The sequence below is a fragment of the Micropterus salmoides genome, unplaced genomic scaffold (genome assembly GCF_014851395.1).
Source record: "Micropterus salmoides isolate LMB-PRFRI ecotype aquatic unplaced genomic scaffold, ASM1485139v1 Ms_hic_scaffold_1, whole genome shotgun sequence".
Taxonomy (NCBI): domain Eukaryota; kingdom Metazoa; phylum Chordata; class Actinopteri; order Centrarchiformes; family Centrarchidae; genus Micropterus; species Micropterus salmoides.
This window is the reverse complement of record NW_024040040.1, coordinates 41,638,594-41,653,337: the sequence shown is the minus strand read 5'-3', so window position 1 is coordinate 41,653,337 and position 14,744 is coordinate 41,638,594.

The window sequence follows — 14,744 nt, the reverse complement described above, 5'->3', positions numbered from 1 at the left end:
TTAATAAGAAAAACAGGATTAAAGGGTTCATCTGATCCAGCGAATAAACTCACCTCTAAATTACTCCGACACAGCCTGAGAACAGCAAGCCTCACGCCATCTCTCTAACTCCAGCAGAGAAAATCAATGGTTAAAGAAAATCAATTTCATGATTAAAGCATTCGCCATTACTTAACTGAGGTTTTGACATTTATGTGCATTTAGCAGTTCAGTTTGTAAAGACAGCTCAGATAAAGACGAGTAAAGCAAAAGCATTAAAATCATACATGTATAAATGTAATTATAGTGAATGTCGAGCTGTTTGGTAAATAAGGCAGTGACTTTCTGATACCCGTGTCCTCCCTTCTGCAAATACATTGTTTGGTGCTGCACAGCCCCACTGATCACACATACTGGTCTTTCATCTTCAGACCAATTGGATTAGACTCATTACATCATAGATCAATATTGTTTTGGTGCCAGAGAATGGATTCTGGACACAGCACACTGCTTAAATATTTTAACATCCTTCTGGGCCTCCTCCAGACAAACACTGTGCTAGTTCCTGGTGTTTTCCTCTCCACGTGTGTCACACTCTTTATTCATTATCCTCAGTTGGGTTTTTAAAAAATAATTTTGCCAAAAATAAAACTCTATTAAAATGCCTCTGAAGCACATCTTCTGCACATGGAAGATGTTTGCCCACAGGGTTTTCTGCCAGAAAGGTTTAGTGCCTAGTGCACCAAAACTTCCTGCACTAAAACTACTTGGTTAGGTTCAGGGGGAAAAAAGCCCTTTTGCCAGAAAGCCCCGAAGGTAAACTTCTCCCATGTGCACATCCTCTATTTGGTTTCAATCCAACGGACCTTTAACTTTCCAAAACCCTCCGCTAGCCAGATTAATTTAATTGAAATTCAGAGGTGTCCATCCATCAGGCTCTGCCTTTCTTTCAAAAGGCACCAACACCACAGCCCTGAGCAGCAGCTGGATAAAAACCATCGATCTGCCATGACACACATGTACAGCCAAAGCTACGTAAGGAATATAGATGCAAGTTTAGGATGCTATGTAAATAAATTCACCATGTAATGCGTATTGTTGACTTGCATATATATTTCTTTACAATTTCTTTTCCTTCATCCTTCATATTGTCACCTCACAGTACATGTCAGAGCTTAGAAAGTGGCAGAACTTGCACAGCCTTCGATGCAGACTCCGAATAAAACTGCAAGTTATTAACACAACCAGAACTCATATACACCTTTGCTCAGAACCGTGTGTGAAATATATTTCACCAACTTCATTCTCACAGCCTATTCCTAGGTGTCCAGCAAGATCCAGTTTACCAATGCTTACCAAGAAAGTATTATTAAGGACATTTCTCATTGTGCACGGCTATGGACCCGGATGTTGAATTAGCACACGCCACTCTTCACCCATCATCACCATCAGTTAAACCCCTCCCAGCTTAACCTGAGGGCTGGAAGATTGCTTGAGCTACCTGTCACTTCAAATGTGATCACTCAAGAAGCACAAGCACTTACTGACTTTACAGCTCCCTGTTTCTGGACAACTGCTTATGTTGGCACTCATCAATGACGCTTCTCTTTACAAGGTGTAAATGATGATCACATTTGATGAAAATGTACAGGGAGTTGGAAATACCCAAAATCGTTCAATATTTTATCTTGCTTTACCCCAGCTACCCAGAATGATCAGCATTTACAAGAGCCGATGCCACTATGAGACTGAAGAATTGGCAGGCACCCCTGTTTAATCATTTTTAGTGTTAACCTGATATTGACAGAGTGTATCAAAAAATAGAAAATAGAGTAAGTGTTTAAGAAGTGGTTCATATTCCGTTCTCTACAACAGGAACCATTGGTTTCTTTTAACCACATGACTACAATCTTTCCTTAGCTGTTATTTTGGCTGCCTAAACATTCACCCTGGACCCAAGTTTTTGTGTCTATGTGATTAGTCGGGACAATGTTTTTTGAAATTTGTTGAGGGTGCTGCATTCAGCAGCAACAGAACAGGGCTGCAATGTAATCCCTGTGAAATATTGCGCCCCTGTCAAAGTCCACTAAAGTGCTAGTTTTTGCCACTGACAGGTTCAGATGGTTATTACAAGTGTCTGACACCATTGTGGAAATGATCCGTATAGGTAAGATAATTTGTGTTTAAACAGAAACAGCTGCAGTTTCACTCCCCCTTGACAAAAATAGTGATTTACTTCTCTGGTATAATGCTGCCTCGATCAGTTAGTTTGTGTTATTGTGTAACTTCAGTGATTTTAATCCTTTAAAACAAGTCACACAATAAACTTACCAACAGAGGCAGCGATAGACCATCAACTCTGCTCACTCAATACAGGACCAATTTCAGAAAGTGTTGTCCCAATTAGTCACAAAGACACAAAACAGGGGGGAAAAAGGTTGAAAAATATCAAAGTTACCCTTTAAAGCTGCACTAATCAATAATTCTTTATCAACAGTGGGTGCAATTACCACATGTCATATTAATGAGGTCATTCATGGGGACAAACCCACAGGGAGCTATTATCAGGCCCTGTTTCCCCTAACTGTGTGAAACGTTTTAAGATCTTTTAGCTCAGTGTTTTGTAGCAAAAAAATCTACCCGCCCCAAACTGCGACCAGCTAGTGAAAAGAGTGGAGTAATTAGCTGCTAAAAATCATCAAAAGCAACATATTACCCCAGGAGTTGGTGGAGACCAAAAGCAGAGCTAAAAGAGAGTGAATAGTGGACAAACAGATGCAACATGGCCAGAAACAGGACTAATGTCGCTCTGCATCTGCTGGATGTGAATATGGGCATCTGTTTGCTAATATGTGTGCCATATCCACTTTATACGCTAATAAGATGTCTGCGTTGTCTTTACAGTTAGTAGCACTGCTCCCTGTAAAAGTAGTTTAACCAAACTGGGACTTGAAGAAAATAAAGATAATTTTCCACAGTATGTTAATGTAACTTGGCCAAACCTCAGCTGGCAGCTTCAGCCACAGCATTGATTTCCTATAATACAACAAACGGCACAGTTGTGTACATTTAATCTGGGCTGTGCTTACAATATACTTAAAATAAGGATAACAGGCTCATTCCTATGTTACTCCTGTTAAAGCACCCAGGGGGAAAACTCCTATTTAATTATTGCTAAGAGTGTAATTTACCCTTCACACCACGTACTGCATACACAGGGGTCGGCTAGGGGCCTAAAGATTACACAAGGTTCAGTCAGTTCCACTCAAGAAATTTGAATAACTCTCTAAATCAAAACCGCACACGTGCCTTCAAGATGCTAAATATATTTTGTGACTTCACCACTGATGACGCTCACCAGGAAATTATAAATCCAGCTGCTGTTGATCAGCAAAGTCTTGTTTTTAGTCACGAGTCACACAAACAATACAATTTCCTGCCGAATTATCTGGAACTGTTACCTGCTTTTTTTATTGGAAAAACTGTCCACAACAGGAAGCAGAACGAATGATGCGAGTATCTGAAGCCAGAAACAAGCTTTAATATAAATTTAAAGGTTAAATCCATGTTGTTCTACCCTGAAACGCTGTCAAAAAGCAGCTACTGGCAATGTGTTATTTTGATTAACTTGCCAAGCACGGACAACATCATATCAGTGTTTTAAAAAATATCAACAGTTGAAAGTCAGGTATTGTTGAAACAGTAAAATCAATCTCTCTGTCAGAAGACATGGTGCATTCATGAATAAGAACTCTAAAGTGGAAAACTTCACTCTTTTGCTCGTGCCTATCGAGCTAAAACCTGTAAGATACAGCTGAAGCCAACAAGTTATGCTTAATTGGAGGTTGTCAAAAGTCATTTTGGGAAATTAAGGAAATCGTTACCTGAAGAAGACAAAGGCAAGGCTGGCCGAGAGAAAGTGGGAAAGCACTAAATTACAATATAACTGAAGGCACTAACAGATTGATGATGGAGGACAGTGTGTACAACTCCTAAGGTGTGTTTTTCCTTTACATGTAACTATTTTTCTTTCAAACTTTGTCTCCTTCACAAACCATTAAGTCGGTCCCTCCATGAAGTGGAGTTTCTTGCTCTTAAGTCTTTATAAAATTTATTGTTTGTCATCTCAGGCTCTCACGCAGGAACGTCGAGGTACCTGAGAGGGATGAGTCAGTCTCTGCTGTAGATTAATTTACTCTGTCAGATGACAGATGGATTTCAGGGCTACTGGCTGCTTTTCAACACCATTATATCCGGCTCCAAATGTCACATTCACAAGGTGAAAGAGGGAAGATCCACAGAGCTTTTACACTAATTGGTGGCTTTATGAGTGCGGCAGAGAGAGTGGACAGTCCTCCTTTAACAGCCCCCGATGAGCCTCCTGACAACATCCCTCCACAGGGAGCCAGCTGCTCAACTTTGATTGTAGCCAGAAATAAACCAGACCGTGACTGTCCTGTCCTCACTTTCCTACTGTGAACATCCTGTCTAGAAACACGGGTTGGATGTCTGTAAAAAAAAAAAAAAAGTATTCCAGAAATCATAATCTCTATTTTTCATAAAAAGACCTAAAACAACAAATTGTTCCTACTGAAGTATATATATATATATATTCATTCACAACAGCAAGATGCTGTATGTGGGATTAATTCAAAATGAATAGTAAAGAAGGAGCTAATAAAAACTAAACTGAATTGTGTTTAACCTTGGATGTGGTTTGCACTGATAATTAAAATGTGGGCTGTTTGTCCATGGAAACGTTTGTTTTGCATAAATAGGAACTTCAACACAAAGGCCTTTTATTCATTTATTCCTGTGGATGAATTGAGCTCAGAGAATGTACATTTATTTCCAATCACAGATTTTTGATGTGTCATTGTGAAGATTATTAGCATTAGCGTCATATTCCACATTAGTATTTCTCAGTAAAATAGCCATTAGCACTTACACTGGACCTAGCATGAAGAATGTATTTTCTGGGATTTACAGCCAAACATGTCAGAGACAGTCCCTCACTCTTTCGTGATTCTCCACGCCCTCTCTGTGAATTTACTGATGTTATTTTTCAGGCCTGTCTCAGTAAAAGATAGAGAGTAGGCTGCAGGAGGCACACGGGGATCATACACACATAGCTAACATGATTATTCACTAAATCACAGTGCAACGACATTGTCAGTTTTCAAGTTACCATACATGTAAAGAGGGAACTTCACAGAAATGAGTTTGCAACAGGATGATATGTCTGCAAGAGGAACGGACCAGAATTGAAAATAAATTAGGGGCGCAAACTATGCCAGCAAAATGCCCACCACAGCATAACAGAGCCATCGGACCCCCTCAGTGTAGGGGACAAGCATTCAGACCTGTTTGTTGAGAATATGGTGAAGGATGACTAATCTGACCATATCACTTTTTCCCACATCTCTGTAGACCAGTTCCTATGGTGTTTTGCACCACTAAACTCTCGAATGTGCATTCATCTTTGTAATGAGGGGTTTATGCACTGAAACCCTGCTGTATATCCCTCTCTGTGTAATTGTTAAAGGACTGTTCTTGCTGACAGTCTGATCAAGTCCGAAGAGAAGAGTTGCTCTTCTGTTTTCCTTACATAATTGCACAAGCATCACGGTCATCAAATGTTAGCTGTCAACCACAACTTCTGATCATATTTACTGATGTCTTTCCCATAGATCTATGTGCAGATGTCCCTTTAGTCACTGATCCCATTGAAACACGAGCCAGTTCACAGTGTCACTTAGATCCTTTCCTCTTGGCATCTTGATACAAAATCAGAATCAACTAAGCCAGCACTTTTATACCTGCCAGCATTATTGGATGTCAGTTGTTTAATTGTACCATGTAGTGCACCTGTTTGGAAGGATCTACATTTGTTATGTTTCTCCACGTCTATAGACATCACAATTTTCTCAAGTTAATATGCAAGTGAGGAGCCCTTGAGCAATGATGAAATAAAAGGTCAGAAGTTGGAAACAACGTGAGCTGAAATGGGTGAAATAACAGCAGCACATGTATAATGCAACACAGCACCACAGCCCTGAAATAAACACCTCCTCATAAGGTGTGACTTAATTTTTTATTGGGGCTGTGAAAGAGGTGGTGATTCAACTCTGTAGACATTTTTGGAAACTTGAGTTTGTGGTTTTGACCTGGATTAGATTACAAGAAATGTGTTCCTGATATTTTCTCTATCCTGAAGCCTTTAGTTTTCAGGAGCCAGTTTCATTTCCTTAACATGCAACAGACAGGGACAAAAGAAGGGACTGTGTGAGACGTGTTAAAGTGGTTAAATGTGTTAAATAGAAAATAAAAACAGGATCAAATAGGACAGTAAAAGTGTAAATTATTAATCTACAGCCTTAAATTTGATTTAAGTAAAGGCAGAGGCACCTTAGCCTCTGCTCATCAGTGTGTGAATGGGATGAATGAGATAGTGTAAAGCGTTTCGAGTGGCCGAAAAGACTAGAAAAGCTCTACAATAATACAGACCATTTTACCATTTATAAAATGACAGTGATTGGAAAATTACAGGATTCGGAGTACTTCCTTGCTGCTGAAACTCATATGGTCAATAGATTAACTTTTTATGATACACTCTCTGTGGAGAAATAAAGTTTAATCACTAGTAACTAAAGATTTGCATCTATTTTGTTTCTCAAAACTGGCATATTGATCATAATTATTATTATTATATATATATTATTATTGTTTTGATGGGGAAAATTAAGCTAAAGATACCGAGAAAGGATTGTTGTCAATTGCATGTGGCCAAGCACAGTTTTATGAGTCATGGTACATCCAGAGGCAATCTGATCAATAATTATTTGATCTGTTTTTATTTTGTAAAAAAAGACTACAGTCCCTTAAGTATAAAGAAATAATACATAAGCCACCCACTTTTTCCCTAATAATTTTCATACAGTCCCAGACACTTACACTGCAGTGTAATGTAATGCAAATCAACACCGAAACCTTTATTACAATATCTTCTGTGATACATTGATGGTTATTACTGAATGGTGGAAGGTGACGTTGGGATATTTCTGCTTTACTGGATCGTGATAGCAGAGGGGAACAAAGCACTAAACGCGAGTAAGGCGATGACATGCAGCAATGCTTCGAGGCTAAGCTGAACCTGGCATGTCATGGCTACATGTCACCAGAACAGTCCACTTTAATTGGTTTAAATAGTTTAAATGTAAGAAATGACACTCCAGACCCACTTCAACCATTAGACAACAAATCAGCTGGTACATGATTGGACTTAAATCCCATATCTTAGTAGCCCATGGCTGAGAACTGCTGTAGCAGAAAACACCAATTAATCTGTTCTTTTTTTCTTCCCCATCTCCCTCAAGTGTAGCTTTAAAGACTTTTTGAGAGTTTTTTCTCTTGGCACCCCTAAAGAGGTGCAGACAGAGTGAGAAATAAAGTTTGTTCTGGTGGTCAGCTGCGGTTAACACATCCAAAAAGACAAACACAATCTGATTGCAAGGTTATAAGGTCAGTGGGCAAATAGACACGACACTGCTGATGGAGAGCAATTGGAAATCAACAACCAATTCTTATTTATCTGAGAAGGCAGGGTAAAAAGTCCACGCTTGTGTCACATCTTCTGTTAGGTCACAGTGGAAGGATGCAAATACTGTGAAATCGGCTGCTGCCATGAACATACGTGATATTTTGAAAATGATTTATCTCCAAAGACCTTATGTTGATTGGTTATATTAGCAACAGGAGAAAATCTATTCTATTATACTGAGAGGACATGACCATGTCTTATTTCAGCCACCTGTTATTTTCCAAATGTTCATTTGAACTGATTTTAAACCAACTCTATGTTTATTTACCGCTATTAATTCATGTTTTCATGCAGCCAGTGTTTATGTGCAACTACAACTTGGAGTAGCAGGAAACATTTTAAAAATGTATCTGTTACTTTTAGCTATTTTAACTGTCCATCCAAAACTTAGCAGATAGTTTCAACCATGTATCTATTACTTTTATCAAACTATTCCAGTCAATTACCCTCTATTTTTTTGCTGTTTCAAGTTTTAGCTATTTCACCTAGCAATTTATTTAAACCTTTTTTCACTTTCAGCTAACTGTTTACATATCTCTGCTCATTAGCTACATTCTACAATTAAAAACTTTATATATGATGTGTATTTTAATTAGCTGATTCCAGTAGACTTAGCAGGCTATGCAAAAGAAAGGCTTGGCATTTCTCCTACAGAATTGTATTCCCAGCTGTGTTGAAACCATAGGTTGAAACAGAATTGACACCTTCATGTAGGGAAATGAAATCAAGAGAAAGGAAAATGAACTGCTTGAGACTTCAAGCAGAGTAAATGATAGGTATATTTCCTTGTAATGTGATTTACAATTTAGACTGGGTGTCATTTTTTGAGTTTGGGTGACTTGGATTTAGTATTTCATATTTTTTATATATTTATTTTTCTATTTTTATTTGTTTTTAATTCATTTTTACTTATTTATTTGTTATTTTTGTATTTGTATTTTATATCTGTTTGATTTATCATTATTATCATTAAATATATCAAATTATTTTTAATGGTATTATATTTTCACGTGTCTTAATTATTTATTTATTCAGCAATATAATTTGACCCCGGCATTCCTAAAACTTGTGTTTGTTTATGTGTAGGATATTCAGGAAAGCCCAAAGCAGCAGCATTAGAAAAATTCTACTTTTCTTTGAAGTTTTAATATAAGGCACATACTGTTTCATGCCTGTATCATTATTTCCCCCTCTTGGAGCCTCCTCTAGCATCATATCTCGGATCCCAGGATGCCCACAGGCAGTTCGGTGCATCTGGCTGAAGTTGCTGCTGGCATTATCCATTTGCAGATTTTAAAGCGTTCAGTGTGAGCAGATTGAATTCAAGGTTAGAGAGTACTGAGCAAGCCGTCCAAAGAGGATACTTGTGTAACGTTACTGCACTCTGATGGGAAATTACTTTGCCCTAAATCAACCCTTTGCAACAATTCTTAACAAACCTATTATGTTGACAAAGGAACATGCTAGGTTGAAGGTACCAACCCAGCTGTCAGAAGTTAATTAGGACTTTAGATTCAAAAGCTGTTTTTGCTCCCAGAAGCCTCATCAAGACGCAACCCCGAACATGTACTGTATAATTCATTTTGTTACATTCTCAAGAGAAATTTGGGTCCAACATTAATCAAACCTGTACGCTTTTCTTTTGAGAGTCTTTCCTCTGTGTAATCACAAGTGCAACTGAGGATCAGAGGAACAGGACTAAATTAACGGGGGGAGAAAAAAAGAGCTACACTTGCATCCTGCAGTGAGACAAATCATTAAGGTGAAATGTCAACATGGATTTAAATTAATGTGGTCCAGGGAGGGAGATAATTGTATCACAATCATCTTTCTTTTTACAGAGTAACTTGATGGCTATTATTATTAACATCAGCATATTGCATTTAATAGAGAATGGGCACTGAATAACACAAGCACATCTGAAAAGAAGATTTTTCTTGTAAATTTGTGTTTTTCTCAAGATTTTCCCACTTCAATCTCAGAGAAAATCCATTTTTTTCTCGTAAAGTTACGGCTTTATTCTTGGAAATTATTTTATTTTATTTTTGACCTACAATGGCCCTAAAACGCGTTGTATATTGCTGTTTGTCATTTGCGTGTAAAGGTTGCACAAATGCCTCTAAAAATATTTAAGGCCTTTAATTTTCCTGATATATCAATTGCGTCTTTGTGTAAACATTCTGAAATAAACATTAAAAAACAATTTCCTGGTATTTGCCTAACCTGAAAGAATTCCTAAATAGTTTGGAGGTGATTCATGGAGCGACACACAACGTTGTCATTGATAAGGGCTCAAGTGCAGCCCCAAAGGAATATTCAGAGCCAACCTGAACAAAGGAAGGATATCACACTCAAAGCTTGAAGTCTGCTCCAAGAACCCAGACTCAATACTAATCACACAAAACCTGTACAGCCTTTGTGTGGACAAATGAATTCATGGCATGCAAAGCTCAGCAAAGCAAATACTGTGTAAATAATGCACTCTGATTATTAAATGTGTTCCCTGGCTGTCAGGTTTTAGTGTGACATTGTTTCTTCCTGCTACTTCTTTAGTCGGATTTGTTTTTCAGAAATGTAAACATTGCTGAGGTTAAAGGCTACATTCAGACTGCAGGCCTTTACTGCAGGCCTTTGCTCCACCCCTAGGCCCACTTAGTCAAAAAAATAAATTCTTATTACCTCTTGGCCTCAAGATAAGTGTATATAAAAGGAGCCTGCACAATGGAGCTGCTTTTCTCCCCAAAGCAGAGAGTGCACAGTGCCTGCTCCAGCTACAACCTACTTAAAGCACTCCTTGGGAGATAACGATGGATAGAGACTATTTGATTAACTTTTATATTAACGAAGGGGTGAGTTATGCTATGACAATTGCAGCGCCAATAGCGGTAGCTGTGATCGCCCAGAGGAGAGGAAAGAGAGCGGGATCAGAGCTATGTTGGCCCAGCTTGGACCTAAGGCTGCTCCTAAACCTCTGGTCTGGACAAAATGGGACTAAGGTTGGCCAAGAAACAAAAATCCGAGACTGCTGTGCCCAAATCTATACAGAGATCTGCTTATCAACATCCTGGATCAAGCAGTCCATGCCCACCGTTTTCGAGCTGTCAGCACTGGACTCCAGGGGAGGGATTCTGTTTTACATTTACAGCTGGAGTAGGCACTGCACACTCTGTGCTTTGGGGAGAAAACCTGCTCCTTTGTGCAGGCTCTTTTTATATACACTTACCTTAAGGCCACGAGATAGTATCTTGAGGCCATGAGGTAATTTTCCCAGATCCGATTTTTTTGTTTGAAAGTTCACATTATTGTTTAAATGTGGCCCATATCAGACTTCAGTGTGAACTGTACACAGCCTGAAAGTGACCTGCATGCGCAAAAGCTAACACATCACATGCAGCACGCTGTCATGCAGAAGCAAACAGAATCACAGAGGTTAGTTCCAGTTAGCTCATACTTGCTAACCCTCCCAATTTTCATGGGAGACTCCGGTTTTTCATTGTCGTCTCACGGGTAACATTTCTCCCGAATTATGACGAGTGTTCACAACTTTCTGTCCTTTTCATTATGGTTTCTGGCGCTATACAATGCAAATGTCACACAACTCAATACCTCTCTCTCTAGCAGTAGCTGAAGAGAGCTGGATTTCAGGTGTAAGAAAGGGAATTTGTACATGGCTGGTAGCAACTTGCCCACTTGAAACACATTTCTGAGGACTTCTCTCCATTTTTCTAAGATCAATGGTCCTCAGGTCAATGTGACTGATATTGTTTCTGGTTTAGAACCTATATGGGTTGTTTATTACAGCCATGTGTAACATCAACTACTGATGTAACTACGCTTGCTGTAGCCTGGTTTATTCGCTCCAAACCAGCTGATGGAAACGCACCTATTTCGCATTGACTTTTTTTCGTTTTTGCAACATTTCAAAAGTCTGCTTAAAATTCGTGTCACAATTAGATGGAAACATGGCTAGTGATGTCAAAGTTGCATCAATTCTGACCTGAGTGTCCAGACCACACAGGTCGCATTTAAAAAGATCCGATCTGTATCGGATTTGGACCACATATGAAAGTGGCCCATACCCGAACTGGAAAAGATCAGATTCCATGTGACCTGGCCTGTTCACACTGTTAATAAAAAGATCAGATCTGAGTCACATATGAGTAAAAAAATCAGATTTGGGTCATTTTGGCCTGCAGTCTGAACATAGCTGTGACTTATGTTAGCCCCTGAGAATCAGTGGTTGAAATATAGTAAGAAATATGCGCACTCTAGTTTAATTTCCTCTGTAGGAGGAAAATGACGATTATTGAGCTATATGTCTGGAGATTAAAACAAAAAACATTTTGTCATTGTCACAAATTGACATAATAAATGCCAGCAGGGTAAATGTAGTTTATCTGGTGATTATATTAGTCATTACTGTTTTAAATTCATAAATCAGATGCGTTAAGGGATCATGAGTAAGAAAGTGCATTTTGTTGGTGAGGGTTGAGATCTGTGTGAGGCAGACTCTCAGGAATATATTATTCAGTGGCTGTCTCACCACTTAAACAAACTTAGGGTGGGATTCTGTATTTGCACTTCACCTCAAGTTAAGGCAGAGAACACAAATACACAGACTACTTCTTTTACTTTCTCTGAGTTTTTTACCCACGGCATGGTAGGTCAGTCTGTCCTCCACTTTGATCCAGACTGAAATATCTCAACAACTGTTGGATGGTTTGCTATGAAATTTGTTACAGATATCGATGTTCCCCAGAGGACGATCCCTTCTGACTTTTTCCTGATTTTTTCTTTAGCGCCAACAGCAGGTCAAAGTTTTCACTTATCCTGTGAAATATCTCAACATAGACACAGACTGGCACAAAATTTGGTACAAACATTCATAGTTCCCACACTATGTATCCTAATGAATTTGATGATCCCCTGACTTTTCCTCTAGCGCTACCATGAGGTTGACGTCAACAAGGAGTGGATGGATTGCCATGAAATATCCACACATTCAAGTGTGCGCCATCATCAGGTTAAACTTCCCATTTGTCCAATACTTTGGTTTGTGACCTCTGTTAAATGTTATTTAGTGTCTGTTAGCAAATATTTGCATGCTAACACGCTAAACTAAGGTGTGAACATGGTAAACATAAACATCGGCATGCTAGCATTGTCATTTCACTCACAAAAGAACGTAGCACTGGCAGAGGACTAAATAGTTTTTGAGTTTATGAATGATTCTTTCAAAATCAGCAGGAGAAGGTGAAAAAGTTAAACACACGCACTCTATGACACGCCATCCCTCTGAAGTCAGTGAAATTAGCAAGATCAGTAAAGGATAAGGCTAACGTTAGCTTAAATTTTTCTTCTTGTGAAAAAAGCCTAGCCTACCATGAAATAAAAAAACAGAAATCTGTCAGTCAAAGACACAAATTGTTCAATAAACCACAAGAGACTTTTTTAAAAAACTTTATTGCCATTGACAACAAAACAGGCAATTAACATTGTAAGAAAAGAAGAAAAACAACAACAAAGAAAACAGAAAACAAAATACAAAATCACCTTGAAGTTGGGCCCTCCTAAACCTTACAGTAGAGTGATATAGCACCTAGAAAGTGTCCGGTTATCTGTATGTGACATCGCGTGGAGAGACACACAGTGTCCATAGATTTACATGAACAGTATCCATGTTTCCACAATCCTATGGGCTAGTTACCCTTTACTCCTAGCCAGGCACATCAAATCATCTCATACTGTATACCTCAGGGTGGTGTGCTAGGGAGTTCCTGTCCAAGGTATGAAGATATTTGCCTCCATTTCAACTTATAAGTGGGCAGTTTAAATTGTAGCTGGGCAGTCATGTGTTCCATCAAATATACATGTTTGATTTTCTGCAACTACTGGTCGATTCCAAGGGGGTCAGTCTTCATCCAATTAATAGTAATAATTTTCTTTGCCGCCATCAGTAGAATATGTATTATATAATATTGATCAGTAGTAAACATTTGTTTAGGTAGTATTTCCAATAGTAAAAGTAGGGGATCCAAAGCAATGTTCAAATCAAGGATTTTCCCCATTTCCTCCCTAACATTTTCCCAAAATGTTCATATTTTCGGGCAGTCCCAGAAAATGTGTGTGTGGTCACCGACCATGCCACAGCATTTGTTGTGTAAAGTGTTATTGAAGGCATGTGTTCTCAGGGGAGTCCTAAAGAACCTGATCTTCGTCTTCCAGTCAAACTCTTTCCATAACTGGCCTTTATGACATCTAGAGCATGCATCCTCCCAGGCCTCATCGCGTATAATTGCATTCAGCTCAAGTTCCCATTGACCTTTGTGCAGGATGTTGCATGCTATGACTAGCAATAACATTTTGTAGATACGAGAAATGTGTTTTTTTAATGATATTTGATCCTCAGCCACGTTTATGTAATAAGTTTCTATGTTAGTAGGTTCCCTTTTAACATAATTCCAATCCGTGTGTTTTGTGATATAGTGTCTTATCTGTAGATATCTGTATAGGTCACTTGTGGGCAGGGCAAATTTGTCCTGCAATTGGGAAAAATATTTTAATATATTAATTAATTATTTTCAGTCCTCTTTCATTCCATCTTTTATATGCAATATCAGACATGGACGGGAGGAGCTCAATATTTCCTAGGATGGGCATGGCTTTTGACAGAGCCGCTGCTCCCCTTGTACGCTTTTGGATTAGAGTCCAGACCCTCAGTGTATGTTTGATCCATATATTACTGATTTTAATTTTTTTCCGGGAGTGATGGCTAAGAAATGGAAGAGTCAATAGTGGTACTCTTGGTAGGGAGTGTTCTGTTCAATAGACACCCATCCTGTTGCCGTATCCCCAACAATCCTTACCACCGTTGCTCTGAGCCGCCCAGTAGTAGAGTCTTAGATTAGGCAAACTCAGACCACCTTTCTCTTTTGTTGTCGATATTAGATTTTAGCATCATGGCCTCAGATTTACCCGTGTTTACTTTGTATCCCCACATGGCACTATATTTGTCTAGGTTATGTAGGAAGGCAGGGACGGAGGTAGCAGGGTTTTCCAGGAATAGTAATATATCATCTGCAAATAATGCCAATTTGTGCTTGTCTGTAAAGTACACCACGACCTTGGTGGGTCACCCCGTGTTAGAACGTAGTTATATACCCTT